General features: G+C 40.5%; 1 protein-coding gene across 1 annotated transcript in view; it reads right to left on the bottom strand.

Moving 5' to 3' along the window:
• TSPAN4 (tetraspanin 4) overlaps window positions 1–13,837 on the bottom strand; it is a gene marked incomplete at its 5' end in the record, with an annotated part of 744,217 nt that overhangs the window by 702,438 nt on the left and 27,942 nt on the right. The window lies entirely within an intron of this gene.

Genomic DNA, 13,837 nt, shown 5'->3' on the forward strand with positions numbered 1-13,837 from the left:
CTACACTGGCATTCACAATTAAGCCCTTTCTATTACAGAGTGCAGAATTCTTGCACAAAAATAAATTAAAATTGGAAAAAAGACACTAGCAAAGGGAGGCAGAAGGCATTTTTATCAAAAGTTTTCTTTCCTTAAAGAATAAATTCCCATAGGATTTAAAGTACATGTATTAGTTTTGGGGGTTTTTACAGATAAAACAGCATTATCCACCAACCAATGCCATTCAAATTCTGAAACTGTGAGCTGCTGGAGAGACTATGTATGGCAACTGAATGGTCTCTAACCATTTCCAAGACTTTGAAAGAAATCAAAAGCCATGCAAAAATTCCCTTTTTCCGCCTAAAATATATTCACGAGTGCTGGCCTGGTCACAGCTTTTGTTAAGCAGATTATTGGCTAAAGGTTCCGGCTGGCCAATGAAATGGAGGCTGATATTTGAAGCTCTCCATCTTAAACTATTAAAAGCCACCAGAGCCTGGAGTAAATGGCATGCATTCCTGCCATTCTCCAGCAAAAACTATTTACTGTACAGAACAGAAAGTATGCAGAGGCGGATCTATAGGGATAGAAAGAGATCAACTGAGGATGAAGGACACCTCTGGGAAGCCTAAGCACTGGGTGTGGGGCAATGGATTTGTTCAGTAGCCCTCACTGTACATTTATAGATAAATCCCAATATTAAGAGCAAGACTCCAAATATCCACTGATCTTTCCATACAAAGGAAGCAAACCCTCTTCCTGGAATTTGCAAAGATAATAACATCAGGAGCGTAGGTGGTTAAAAGGAAGGATCAGCAGCAACAGGGACAGTCAGAGGATAGCAATAGGGCAGAAGACAGTTGAAAAAAGAAGCTATGAGAGTTTTAATATTTTGCCCTCTTCAGGAACTGTCAGAAAAACAGCAGGAGGAAAACACTCAATAGAAGTTAGAAGGTGTGTTTGCTTTTAAACGATACCTTCTTAAACCATTTTTACATTTGCAGCCTGGCCTCATTTGCTGCAAATTTCAGCTCTTGCTGGAATAAATATGGTGAGACATCAGATCCAGAATACAATGGAGGGGCAGTACTTCTTGCACAATGGAAGAAAAAAAGGCTGACAGGAACTCTCTTCGACAGGACAAAGGTGACGCTCTGCAGTGACAATCCTGACAAAAGGTAGCATTAAAAATAAGTTATGGAGACCATGTGAGCTAAGCTTGATTCAGTGTCCTGGTCTGCCATTTCACCCCAATAATGGAATGACTCAAGGTGATAAGAACATCACTAAACAACATTTTTTGTCCTCCTTGAGTCTCCTTCGTAGCAGATTTTTTTAAAATCCCATGACTTGGAGGCTCACACCAACCTGTTTTGGCCTCTAATGACAAAATATCTGCCACATCACTGGAAATACACTGGACTATCAGACGGTTCCAGTATCAGGGAATCAGGTTATTAAGTTGTAACAGCAATCAACAGGAAGATAACATGAAGGGATAAAAAACTTTGTGGGTCACTGAGGAATATCAGGAAAATTTTTAAATGGTACTTTTGTGCCAGCACAAATATGGAAGGGGTTTTTCATTTCCTCTATATATGACAAATATTCCTTGGGAACAGATAGCTAACGGAAAAGCAAAGGTAGCACTCAAAAATCAAACCTTGGACCAAACTGGTGTCTTATTCAGAACATATCTGCAACTTTCACTGCCTCTTAACGAAAAAAGAGCAAAAGTGTATTGTTTGTGTGCCGAATCCTTCACTGTGATCAGCCTTTTGTCAGGGAAGAGGGTGTCAATTTTTACAAAACTTTTTCTAAATCTTCTGATTAGAATATTATTTTATTATACCTACTCTCCACAGGAAAGCATCACCGCAGCTGCTATTGGATGAGAAAAAGAAGATGGTGCCCTTAACGAACTGCTCCCTGATGCGCTAGGCCAAATGATTTAATCAGGCACTCCATGCCCAGCAGAATTCAAACATGCTGCACATACCAACATTTTACTGTGCACAGAAAGACGGCATGATGACGGCAAAAACTGTCTACAGACCAGAAATGAAATGTTCAGCCTCTCACTCATAGCATTTAAAGAGTTTGCAGACATGCTGTTCCCAATTCGCTTTGCTTTAGAAGCAAGCCTACTAAATTCAATTACCCTTACTCCTTAGTTACTCATTTATAATAATAATAATAATAATTTGGAAGGGACCTTGGAGGTCATCTAATCCAACCCCCTGCTCAGGCAGGAAACCCTACCATTTCAGACAAATGGCTGTCCAGTCTCTTCTTAAAAACTTCCAGTGTTGGAGTATTCACCACTTCTGGAGGCAGGTTGTTCCACTGTTTAATTGTTCTAACTGTCAGGAAGTTTCTCCTTAGTTCTAGGTTGCTTCTCTCCTTGACTAGTTTCCATCCGTTGCTTCTTGTCCTGCTTTCAGGTGCTTTGGAGAATAGTTTGACTCCCTCTTCTTTGTGGCGGCCCCTGAGCAATGCAGCTTTCATGCTCCTATTTACCAAATCCCCCAAACATCCCCAACAAAGTAGAATCCTGCACACTGCTGTCAGCTTCCTCCTCACCTGTTCTTCTTTGGTAATAGTCAAGTCCTCGACTTACAACAGTTCATTTAGTGACCATTCATAGTTACAACACCACTGAAATATGTGACTTATGACCGTTTTCCACAGTTACGACCTTTGCAGCATCGCCACGATCATGTGATCAAAATTCAGATGCTTGGCAACAGGTTCATACTTATGACCGTTGCTGCATCCCTTTGGCGACCTTCTGACAAGCAAAGTCAATAGGGAAGCCAGGTTCATTTAACAACTGGATTACTAATTTATCAACTGCAGTGATTCACTTAACAACTGTGGCAAGAAGAGTTGTAAAATGGGGCAAAATTCACTTAGCAAATGTCTCACTTAATGACAGAAATGTGGGGCTCAATTGTGGTCATAAGTTGAGGATTACCTATAAAGGACACCTTACAGCTTGTCTCAGATCACATTAGGAAATAAGGTGATGGCCTGGAACAGAGGTCCCCAACCTTTGGGGCACCAGGGACCGGTTCCGTGGAGATAGGTTTTTCTGCAGACCGGAGGGTATGTGGTTTTGTGTGCTGCCTGCATCTCACAGATGGGGCTTTGCTTGTTTGTGTGGCCCTGTTGTTGGCATGCCATGGCCTGATACTGGTCTATGGACCGGAGGTTTGGGACCCCTGGCCTAGAATGTTAGGAGCCAGCCGGCTTAATTTCAGAAATCTTCTCCTGTGTTTTAATAACAAAATCTGCTACTTGTCGGCCCCTTTCCTCCATATATTCAGTGTTTCTGTTTCATTTTTCTCCTGCCACAACTGTTAAGTAGGGCATTCCCAACTCCCTTCCACAGGTGGGAAGCAGGCAAATAGCTGTGGGATTATGTTCTAGGAACTTTACAACCAGAAGTGGAAGAGAACTTACTCAAATACATTTCAGACCGTCATAAAGGCACCAGCACTCCAATCGTGCCAATATGATAATGTAACGTCAGCCTTCTTTCACAGATCACTATAGAGTAGTACATTTAAGCGAACATCTCATCCAGCCAGGTGGTTCTTCCTCACCTACAACCGTCATCCGGTCCCCTGCCGCAAATAAATTCCAGCAGAGAGACTTTTAATGAAAGACATCCGCAACAGATACAAAAGAACTAAAACCCATTTTTACAAAGCTACGGACAGGCTTAAGGGCTTTTCTCTCTCTCTTTTTTTTAATCCATTAGAACATAATAGTTTCTACTCAAGCCTGAACACTGTAATAAAAAAAAACCTTTTGCCAAGTCATTACAGTGCATGCACAGTAGTTTCTTTAAGACCTAAAGAGTCCATTTGGAAAAAAGCACAACAAAAAGCAATTTGCTGTTCCGCAGAGTACCCTGCTGCAAAAAAGGGAGAGCAATTTTAAGAGCAGAGCTTTAAGCATCGGACCCCTATGGTTACTGGATATGTAGAGCAATAGTTTCAGTATCTCTTGCGAGACCAAGCATGTCTCCTTAATGGATGCTTAAGGTGAGGCAACCACCATGGTGAACATGGTGTGTTTTGGGGGAGGGGGGGAGAGAGGGGGACTCAGAGATGCCCACTGCATTTGTCAAGAGAAACCACAAGGGGATAGTTTTTTTTGGGGGGGGGAACAGCAGTTGTATAAAATAAGTCTCTCTGTGGGTGGGGGGGTTATTTTTACACACAGAGTAAGTCGGCTTTAGGCCTGACTCCTTTAATTTTCTCCCCTTTCCTTTGTATCCTCACCTCGCCGAACCTTTAAGGCAGTTCAGAGGTTCAGGCAGAACTAATTTGGATGCCAAATATCTGGAAAAACAGGAAGGGAAAACAAGCCCCATGCGGAAAACCAGGAATTGGGATACGTATATGATAATCTTAGCTATCAGGTATCCTAAGAGCTTTTGCCCTTTTCCCATCACTCCCCCCCTCCCACTTTTTTCCTCTGTTTTCCAAACTTTTTCAGAAAGGGGAAAGCTGCTTGAAACAATTAGGGAGAACAGCGGCCATTTATCCTCTCACCTTAAAAATTCAGAGCATTTTTTACTTTTATATAAACATTTAAAAGATCAAGCGGTCCCCCACTTCCCACAAAAAGGTCAAGTGTTTTCCTCTTCTCCCCACAGGGGAAGCATATGGCTGTCACTGATTTTTTTTTTTCATCGGTTTGTACTTTTGTTTGGGGGAGAAAAATCCCAATTTCAGGCTCTGCTGGTGAAGGCTGTCATTTCAGAGGCCACTTATGGCTCACAGGAATGGGCTGAATCCATCACAAAAGCAGACGACAGCAGCTGCACACCTCTGCCCATCTGTAAAATTCAGCCTCAGCCTTCCTGTTGAACTTCTCCTTTAAGCGAGAGAGCAGAATAGGGCTTGACCCCTCTGCCCTTGCATTTGGGTGAGCCATACATACGCTTTTATAAATAGTGGCGCTCTGGGTATAAACATCAGCAAAGAGGGGGAAAGAATGGCGAGCCGTTCAAACAGGGGGGGAAATAGGAACCTTGGATTAAATTGGTAGGTTTGATTCTACAACAATCATGCTACAGCGTTTACTTCTAAAAACTGTGAAATGCCCCCTTAGGAAAGAGCCTTTTATGAAATATGTTGAGCGTTTATTTGTTTAAGCTTCTCAGAAAATAAAAATGTTCTTGGGCCATCTGCTGTTTCAAAAGGAAACCAGCTGATAGAGTTCTTCCTCTGTGTGGTTGATGCTAGTGGTTTCCCAAAAAAGTGAGCCCTCCTTCTTTCTTGGGAGCTAAAACAAGTAAGATTGTAATAGTCTACTTTAGAAACCAGGGTGGGTCAAATTGAGCATCCCACTGACACTCTTGCTGTGAGAGAGACACATCGGTAGAGCGACTGGGAGCTGATATTGCAGGACCTCACTTCTTCGGTCAGAGCTGATTCTCAAGTACAAGAAACATTTCCCAGGCAATAAAATTGGCACAGAAATAACTTCGGTTTCAAGACTAGTTTATGCTTGAGGAATAGAGACAAGTTAGGTACTTGTTAGAATTTGATCTTTATTTGAATTACACTTGATGCTTGACTATTTCTCTTATTTATGTTCTCTGGACATGCTCAATAAATTACACGAGTTTTCTTTTTCAACATGAAACTTTTTTTAAAACATTTTTTTCCAAATTAAGGATCAAATCAGTATCATCCTGTAATCAATCCAAAGCCTTGCATATTCTATTATGTTTTCCTTTCTGGAGATTCTGCTTGAATTGCTTTCTGTGGTTTGAATATATCATTATCTCCTATGCCACTGGATGCTCTATATACAATTACTTAAAGGAACAAATTGATTTCTTTCTATTATCTTCCTTTTTAACACAGATTAATATCTTTAATGTTTGTAAGACTGACAGTCAGCATGGCATAGTAGTTAAGATGCTGGATTAAGAGTAGGAAGATCCATGTCCCTTTTTATACCCTGAAATCAAGCTGGGTGACTTCCAGCTGGTCACTGTTTCTCAGCCCTAATCAGTGTCAGGTTCTGAAACAGACTGGTTGAAAAACAATTCCTTCATTGCATCACATATTGATATCTTCATTGTGTGAACCAGGCAGGTGCAATGAAAAACAGGTGGACCCTACTTGCAAATTGGACAAATGCTAGGAAAAATCAAAACATCTAACACCTGTAAGATTGATCTATCTCAAAGGGAGGGGGGGATACGCTAACTGTAGTCACATGCTTATGTTATAGGTCTAGGAGGTGGCCGTACAAATGTGTTTCATTTTTATTGTATTTCTCCTTCTATTTGCCAGTAAGGCAAATACAATCCCTAACTGTCCCACGCTAGGGTTATGGGATGGAGATATCAGGTACAAGCATCCCCCTAGAACAGGGCTGTCAAACTGCCGGCCCGCGAGCCAGTTGCATCGTGCAGAGGCTGCACCCACCCCAGCTCTGGCAACGAGAAAAAATTCACGATATGTCGAGACACATCACGTGATGCGGCGAGTTTGACATCTGTGCCTTAGAAGATAAAGGATGTCATTAGTATCTACCGAGAACTAAGCTTTTGTGCATCATAGCTTGCTTCATCTGATAAACAGAGTGCTAGAGTGATGTAGGACTTAAATTGGGTTGAGCCAGGGAGAAAGGAGAAGACAGGTTGATTGTGCACATGTAATAATAATAATAATAATAATAATAATAATAATAATAATAATAATAATTATTATTATTATTATTATTATTATTATTATTATTATTATTATTATTATTATTATTATTATTATTATTATTATTATTTTATTTGTATACCGCCCTTCTCCCGAAGGACTCAGGGCGGTGAACAGGGCAAACATATAAAAGTACAGGAATACAAAAACTAAAAAAGAATTAAACAAGATGCCCAAGTTACATCAGTAGATTAAAATTAGACAGGAGACATATTACCAGGACCTCATCAATCAACAATAATAATGTATTTAAAAAAAGACAGCAAGGTAGGTCAGAATGTGTAAACTCAAGAGGATTTCTGGACAGGAGTTTTGAGACCTTCGACCTTTTGCTCTACCAGCTTAATTCTGCTTTTACAAATATATTGAAGGTTTTGTAAAAAAAAAAAAAAAGAACTAGGTTTCTCCATTTTAATACCTACCTACACGCTAGGTATTATTATTCAACCATTTAATTGCTCTGGTTTTCCTGTGAGAATTGTCTGTTGGGAAAAATGCTGGAAAATGTCTTATTAAAGATTCACACAAAATTTCTGGACTGAACAACAATTCTGAGGTTAGAGGTGGAAAGAAGAGGCAAACTTTTTTTTAAAAAAAATCACAGAATCATCAATCTGAAGAGCACCTTTTAGGCCACTGAGTTCAATGCCCTACTCATTGCATGAATCCAAATTAAAGGATCCCAGACAGATTTATGTCTAGCCTCTATTTGAATGCATCCAATAAAAAAAATACCCATCTCCTCTCTGGATCGCTTGGTCGACTGCCAAATTGTGCAGTTATAAAGTTTTCCCTAAGATTCAGTTGGAATCTGCCTTACTATAGCTTATATACATTATTCTATGTCCTGCACTGTAGAATGTTTCACCTTTTTCTAGGTGACATTATTTCAAGTATTTGAAGGTTGCTCTACATCTTTCAATCTTTCCTCCTAGATTTCCATTTCTAGTCCCCTGATCACCTGTGCTAACTCTCTGTGAACCTGCTCTAAATTCTTCAAATCTTCCTTAAAATCTATCACCCAGAACTGGATGCAGTACTTGAGATAGGAGGCTAACCAAATATTAATCCAATAGTTTTTCTTCCTCTTATAGATTAGATTTTCCTCCAGATCCAGTGGTTTACATCTCTCATAATTCCAAACCTGCCCAGCCAATAACTACGGTAACCAAGTATTATGGGAATCAGTTTAACACAACTGGAAGGCACCAGATTGGGAATGGCTGCCGTAGACAGAAATATACATAATTTTTCCCCAATTTGAATCTAATGAAAGCTTTGCTGCTAACACTACAGCTAGGGGAGAACATCAGCCTTATACGAGGCCAGTCTTACATTCCTAGCATGTATCACTCCAAAGGTAAGACTATAGATTTTCATAAGCATCTGTATTCTCTCTGTAAAGAAAAATACAATAGAAAGGCTCAACTAATTTCTTTTCATTAACCCCAAGGAGGACTTAGTGGCAAGATGAGATTGCAAAATAAGGAGGTAAAAAAATGGTAGCATTCCGTGTCTTGATTTATTGATTAAAACTACAGAGAGGTATCTTGTCTTCTTCATGAATCAGTAAAAATTAAGGTCCTAATTAGACAGCAATATATGGTGATGTAACAGTAGTTCTTCCATGGTAAAGAGCCTGTCAGGCAACACAATATAATTTAGCCAAAGAGGAGTCAAAATGGTAGCTTTGATTTAAAACAAAGACCAAACATTTCCATAATAGTTGTCTTCAAGCAGACTCCAGAGCTCTTGTGAAGATTTTATCTTTACCTCTTGCATTAGAAAAAATCAAGCTTTATAGATTCCTTTGTACCTTTGAAATATGTATCCTAAAATATAGTTTTAAGCTTTCTATCTGATTGCAAGTTATCACAAGATAAAATCACAATCCATTTCACTACTCTCCATTTCTGCTCCTCAGTCAGCATGAAGCATCCAAAGTGGGACACATAATAAACTATTAAGAAATATAGTGCTGTTATCTCAACATACATTCAAATCTTAGCTTTAGCACAGTCCCGGAATTTATGAACTCACCCTGGAGGAATCACATTGCACATCTGGAATTAAAGAGCAGGGTTCCCAAGAGAGGGATACTCTACTAACCAAACATGACTTCCAGCAGTCTTAAGAGAAAGAAAAAAAATAATTCTGGGATATATGACAACTCTCTTGGGGACAACAAGGGTGTCTGGGTAATTATGCCCCTTATGTATTCCAGTTGGGTCCAGCAGGGATATTAATTGAAACATGAGCTTCTGTCCCCACTTGCTTCTCCCAAGGAGTAGAACTGCTAGCTGAAAGTAATGCCAGTTTCTCCTTTTTTTCAGGCTGGCTGGCCTGGGGACAGCAGTGCAACAGTTGGAGAGGCAATAACTGGCTGTTTTATTCCAGACAGAGGGACATAGACCAGTTGTTATGACCCACAATCAGTGGTAGCAGGCTGGAGCTGGTTCGCACTAGCTCATGACAGTCAATTGTTAAATGTTCTGGAATTTTGTGAGCTGGTTGACAGCAGAGGTGAGCTTCCATGTGCAGTGCACCCAGCAGCTGTTGTGCAGCTAGTAACAAAGTACAGGCAATGGAATTGACAGAGGCAGTTCTTAAACATTTAGAAGAACCCATTGACCACAATACACTGGTAGCTCTTAGCTGGCTATCAAAACGTATTTATTTATTAATCTAGTTTATATAGCTGCCTGTCTCAGAAGGAGTGACTCTGGGCGCTGTACAATAGTCAATAAAAAGCATACATATATAAAAACAGATATTTAAAACTAGAAAAATCAGCATTCAAAATGGAGATGATGGGTTTCCTGCCTGAGCAGGGGGTTGGACTACATGACCTCCAATGTCCCCTTCCAACTTATGATTGTGATTATGATTATGGTTATGATTAAAACTTAAAATACAGGAAGTCCTCAACAGTTCGTTTAGTGACTGTTCAAAGTTACAACGGCACTGAAAAATGTGGCTTATGACTGCTTTTCAGAGTTACAACCTTTGCAGCATTCCCATGGTTGTGAGATCAAAATTCAGATGATTGGCAACTGGCTCTTACGTACGATGGTTGCTGTGTCTCAAAGTCATGTGATCACCTTTGGCAACCTTCTGATAAGCAAAGTCAATTGGGAAGCCAGATTCACTTAACAACTGGGTTACTAACTTATCAACTGCAGTGATTCAGTTAACAACTGTGACCAGGAAAGTCATAAAACAGGGCACTTAGCAAATGTCTGTTAAGCAACAGAAAATTTGGGCTCAATTGTGGCCGTAAGTCAAAAACTACCTATATATACAAATCCCAAGCAGAGAGAGTTAAATACATACCCCTCATCAGTGGAGCCATTTAAGCAAGTTTTCGGTTCTCTGGGATGATCAGACCTAATGGCATAACCAGATCTTGAGGGACTTCTGGAACATCAAATGGGATGGAGCTGACTTAATGTCCAGAGTAGAATGTTCCAATAGGCAGGTGCCACAGCAGAGAAAGTCCACCCACTGGGTTCCTGATTGATGATATCTTTTGCATGTCCTGTCTGCTGAATCTACTGGATAAATTGACATAATCAGGGAGAGGCAGACCCTCAGAAGGAAGGACTTTATAAAGGACTTTAAAGAGTAAAACCAGCACAAAACCCAGGATCAGGAAGCAAAATGGCAACCAATGCTGCTCATGGAGCAGAGGTGTAAAATATGTGCTGTCTTAGGAGAACACATAGCTGCCTGCCCTGCTGCATTCTGCAGCAGCTAAAGCTTCCAAATTCAAGAGCACATTATGTAAAGCACATTACTATAGTCCAGGGGTCTTCAACCCTGGCCCTTTTATGACTTGTGGACTTCAACTCCCAGAATTCCTCAGCCAGCGTGCCCGGCTGAGGAATTCTGGGAGTTGAAGTCCACAAGTCACAAAAGGGCTAAGTTTGAAGACCCCCTGCTATAGTCCAATCTGGAGTTGACTAGGGAACGAGTGACGGTGAGCAGAGCACAGCAAAAGGGCAGATAACAACCAAGATTCCCTCCAAACTGCACCCCTTCTGTTTCAGGCAGAGGTTGCTGGGGAAGAAAACTAGAAATGAATGGGAATTGTCCAGAGTCGCTTTTTAAGTTGGAATTAACAGGATGCAAGGTTCTCTAGGTAACAAGTTGGCAAAAGTGTAACATCTGTTCCAAAAGTAGTCTTTTCTCTCTTAATGTGCAAGTTTAAGTCTGCTTTATGGTCCTGGGCATTTAGATTCTCTGTATACGCTCAAAAACTCTGTGCCTTTATTCAAGCCTAAATCTCCTTACAGCACAGTTTCTCTAAATTAGGAAGAGACCAAAGCTATCTTGCATCTTGGAAAATCTAAATTGTCCCTTAAGAGTTTTCTTTGAAAGTCCTTTGAAATCTCATTTTGTAAGTGGAAAAACTCTAGATTTTGTCTTCTGATCTGATGAATATTTGGCACACGTGGCTACTTAAAATAAAATTTAAATTTTTTTTAAAGAGCTAATTTTGTTTCTATCTTGTAAAGTGATCTTAAACTTAAATGAGGAGGGTTTTGTTTAGGTACATGCCTTAGTTCTCTCTACAAGCACAAGAGGTGGCGCTAAAGAAAATCATTTCATTTTTATCAGCTTTTTGTATTGTTACTTGTCATTATGGCACACAGTCTATGGCAGCGGCCCCCAACCTTTGGGGCACCAGAGACCGAGAGGGTTTTCCATGGACTGGAGGGAGCGTTTCTGGCATGCTGCAGACTGGTGCCAGTCCATGGATCGGGGCTTGGTCTCCCACACCGGGAAGCAAGGAAGATACTTGGTACACATGTATCCTGAAAAATGGGTAGTATAGCAGGTACATCAGGCAAGGAAGGTGGGTCCAAGGTGTGTAGAATCAAAAGGTGTAATGGTATGTGGGAATGACCTTGGGAGACAGGATAAGGAGGTGTAGGCTGGACAACCATCAGGCAAAAGTGTCTCAGTCCATAGAAGGAGGGAGGGCGTGGGAAATGTTTCATAAGGGACCCTCCCTAGTATTCTAAAGCAGAGGTCCCCAGCCTTTTTGGCACCAAGGTCCAGTTATGTGGAGAGAGGTTTTTCCGCAGACCGGAGAGTGTGTGGTTTTGTGTGCTACCTGCATCCCGCAGATGGGACTTTGCTTGTTTGTGCGGACCAGTTGCTGGCATGCAGCGGTCCAGTACTGGTCCATGCACTAGGGGTTGGGGACCCCTGTTATAAAGAGTAAAAGGAAAGGAGGGGAGAAACACTTTCAGTCTTGCAAGATTTTCTTTTTTATTAAGTGACATTATAAAATAAAAACACATGAAAAACAAAAGTTAGCGAACTAAGAGGAAGAAAGAGTGAAGTGCAAAGATAGAAAAAGAAATAATAATGTCCTATACTTTAGCGCAGTAAAATACAAAAAAATCAACTTTTGCTTTACATTTCACACCATTTCAAATTACATCTAAAATAACAAAAGTCATTCTAATCATCAAACAAAGTTTCGTTGTTTTCAGTTTCCAGCAAAAAGTCCAGGAGAGGTTTCCAAGTCGAAACAAAACGAGCTAAGTTCTTCTCTTCCATTAAAACAGTTTCTGCATCTCCTCTGTCTCCATCATCTTTATCATCCACTCTTCCATGGTGGGAATTAGTGTGTCTTGCCCTCTTTGTGCATATAAGATTTTCACTGCTGTCAACATACATCACAACCAAGTTCCCAGTACTGCAAGATTCTCTTAATATAACCTTGCAATCAACACAGAGCTAGTACTCCTTACTGTACTCCTTGTCTGGACTACGTCACAGAGCTAACAGACAGTTATTCTGAGAAAGGAGACCTCACGAATTATCATCTTAGGAGCTCGACACTGCCACTACAGCTACACGCCACTAGATGGGGCCATAACCAATCAAGTAAGCCAGGCAGCTATCCAAAAGGCAGTGGTTAGCCCAGGTTGCTAGGAAGTCTAACCAGGGGTAGCTTTGATTAAACCAAAGCTGTCTGTGAGCACCATAAAACCTAGATATCACAGCTGGAGTTTCTTGGAGGGCAGACAGAATGTGAAAGAGAATAGAAAGTTAGAAATGAAGACAATGGCTGGTTATTCCCTGGCCCTTTACTAAATGACTTTTGTCAGGGGATAACGAGAGCAGCAAAGCTACAGTCTGCTTGTTTGTGTAACCTTCCGCAAGGACTTCTTTAATTATGCTATTTATATACTGCCTTCAACAGAACTAGTTCCCCAGTGTTTTCTTTAATTAAAATATCAAAACAATATGCTCAAGTACAATCAAGAGTATAGGCCAACAATTTGCCCAAAACAGACTGAAATAGAAGTAGATTAATTTGATGGGGATGTTTTTCATTCCTAAAAGGCCCTTCCTGGGCTTATCACTTGCCTGCCCTCTTTTAAGAAAGAAGCAGAGAAAAATCTCTAAGTTGATGAACTGAGAGAGCTGACAGATTGATAGTGGAGAAGTTTTCTGCAGGGTTTTAAGACATTTAAGGCTTCAGGTCTAACAGGTACCAGAGCTCTTTTAATCCGAGGTACAATCCAAATAAAATGTACTAGTCAAAACCCTTTTGGCCCTGTTCTCAATCAACTGATGCTTCCAGGCAATCTTTAAAACATCTCTACAGATAGAACAGTTTCAGTAATCCAATAAAGATGTTAAGACATGGATATAAACGAACAAGTTCCCTGTCTATGGTGAGGCTATAAGAGACAAAGCTATAGAAATCCAGAAAAGTGCAAATTACTATCTTGATCATTCAGGGGCAGTGCAGCAGCATCAAAAGCAATTCTAATACCACACTTCTCTGAACCCAGAAATCGTCTGCCTTAATACTTCCTTTTTACTAGGATTGAGCCTTCATGGGTTGGGTGATTCATCCTTTTCCCCAATTTCATCCAGTGTGGATGACAAGAAATTAGAGAAGTGAGTTTCTAACAGAGTGTGATATTAAAAGCACTGTGGGGGGAGGGCTCTCAAGAACTGACCCAACAAGCAAGTTCTGATTTTTATTTTACCAAATAGTTATCTTTACGCCTAATGATACTTGCTAATTACACCAATTCTTTTTTTCCCCCATTTATTTGGGGTATCCTAAATGGACCTTCAATTTT

The sequence above is a fragment of the Vipera ursinii genome, assembly GCF_947247035.1.
Source record: "Vipera ursinii genome assembly, chromosome: 1".
In the NCBI taxonomy this organism is placed as follows: Eukaryota; Metazoa; Chordata; class Lepidosauria; order Squamata; family Viperidae; genus Vipera; species Vipera ursinii.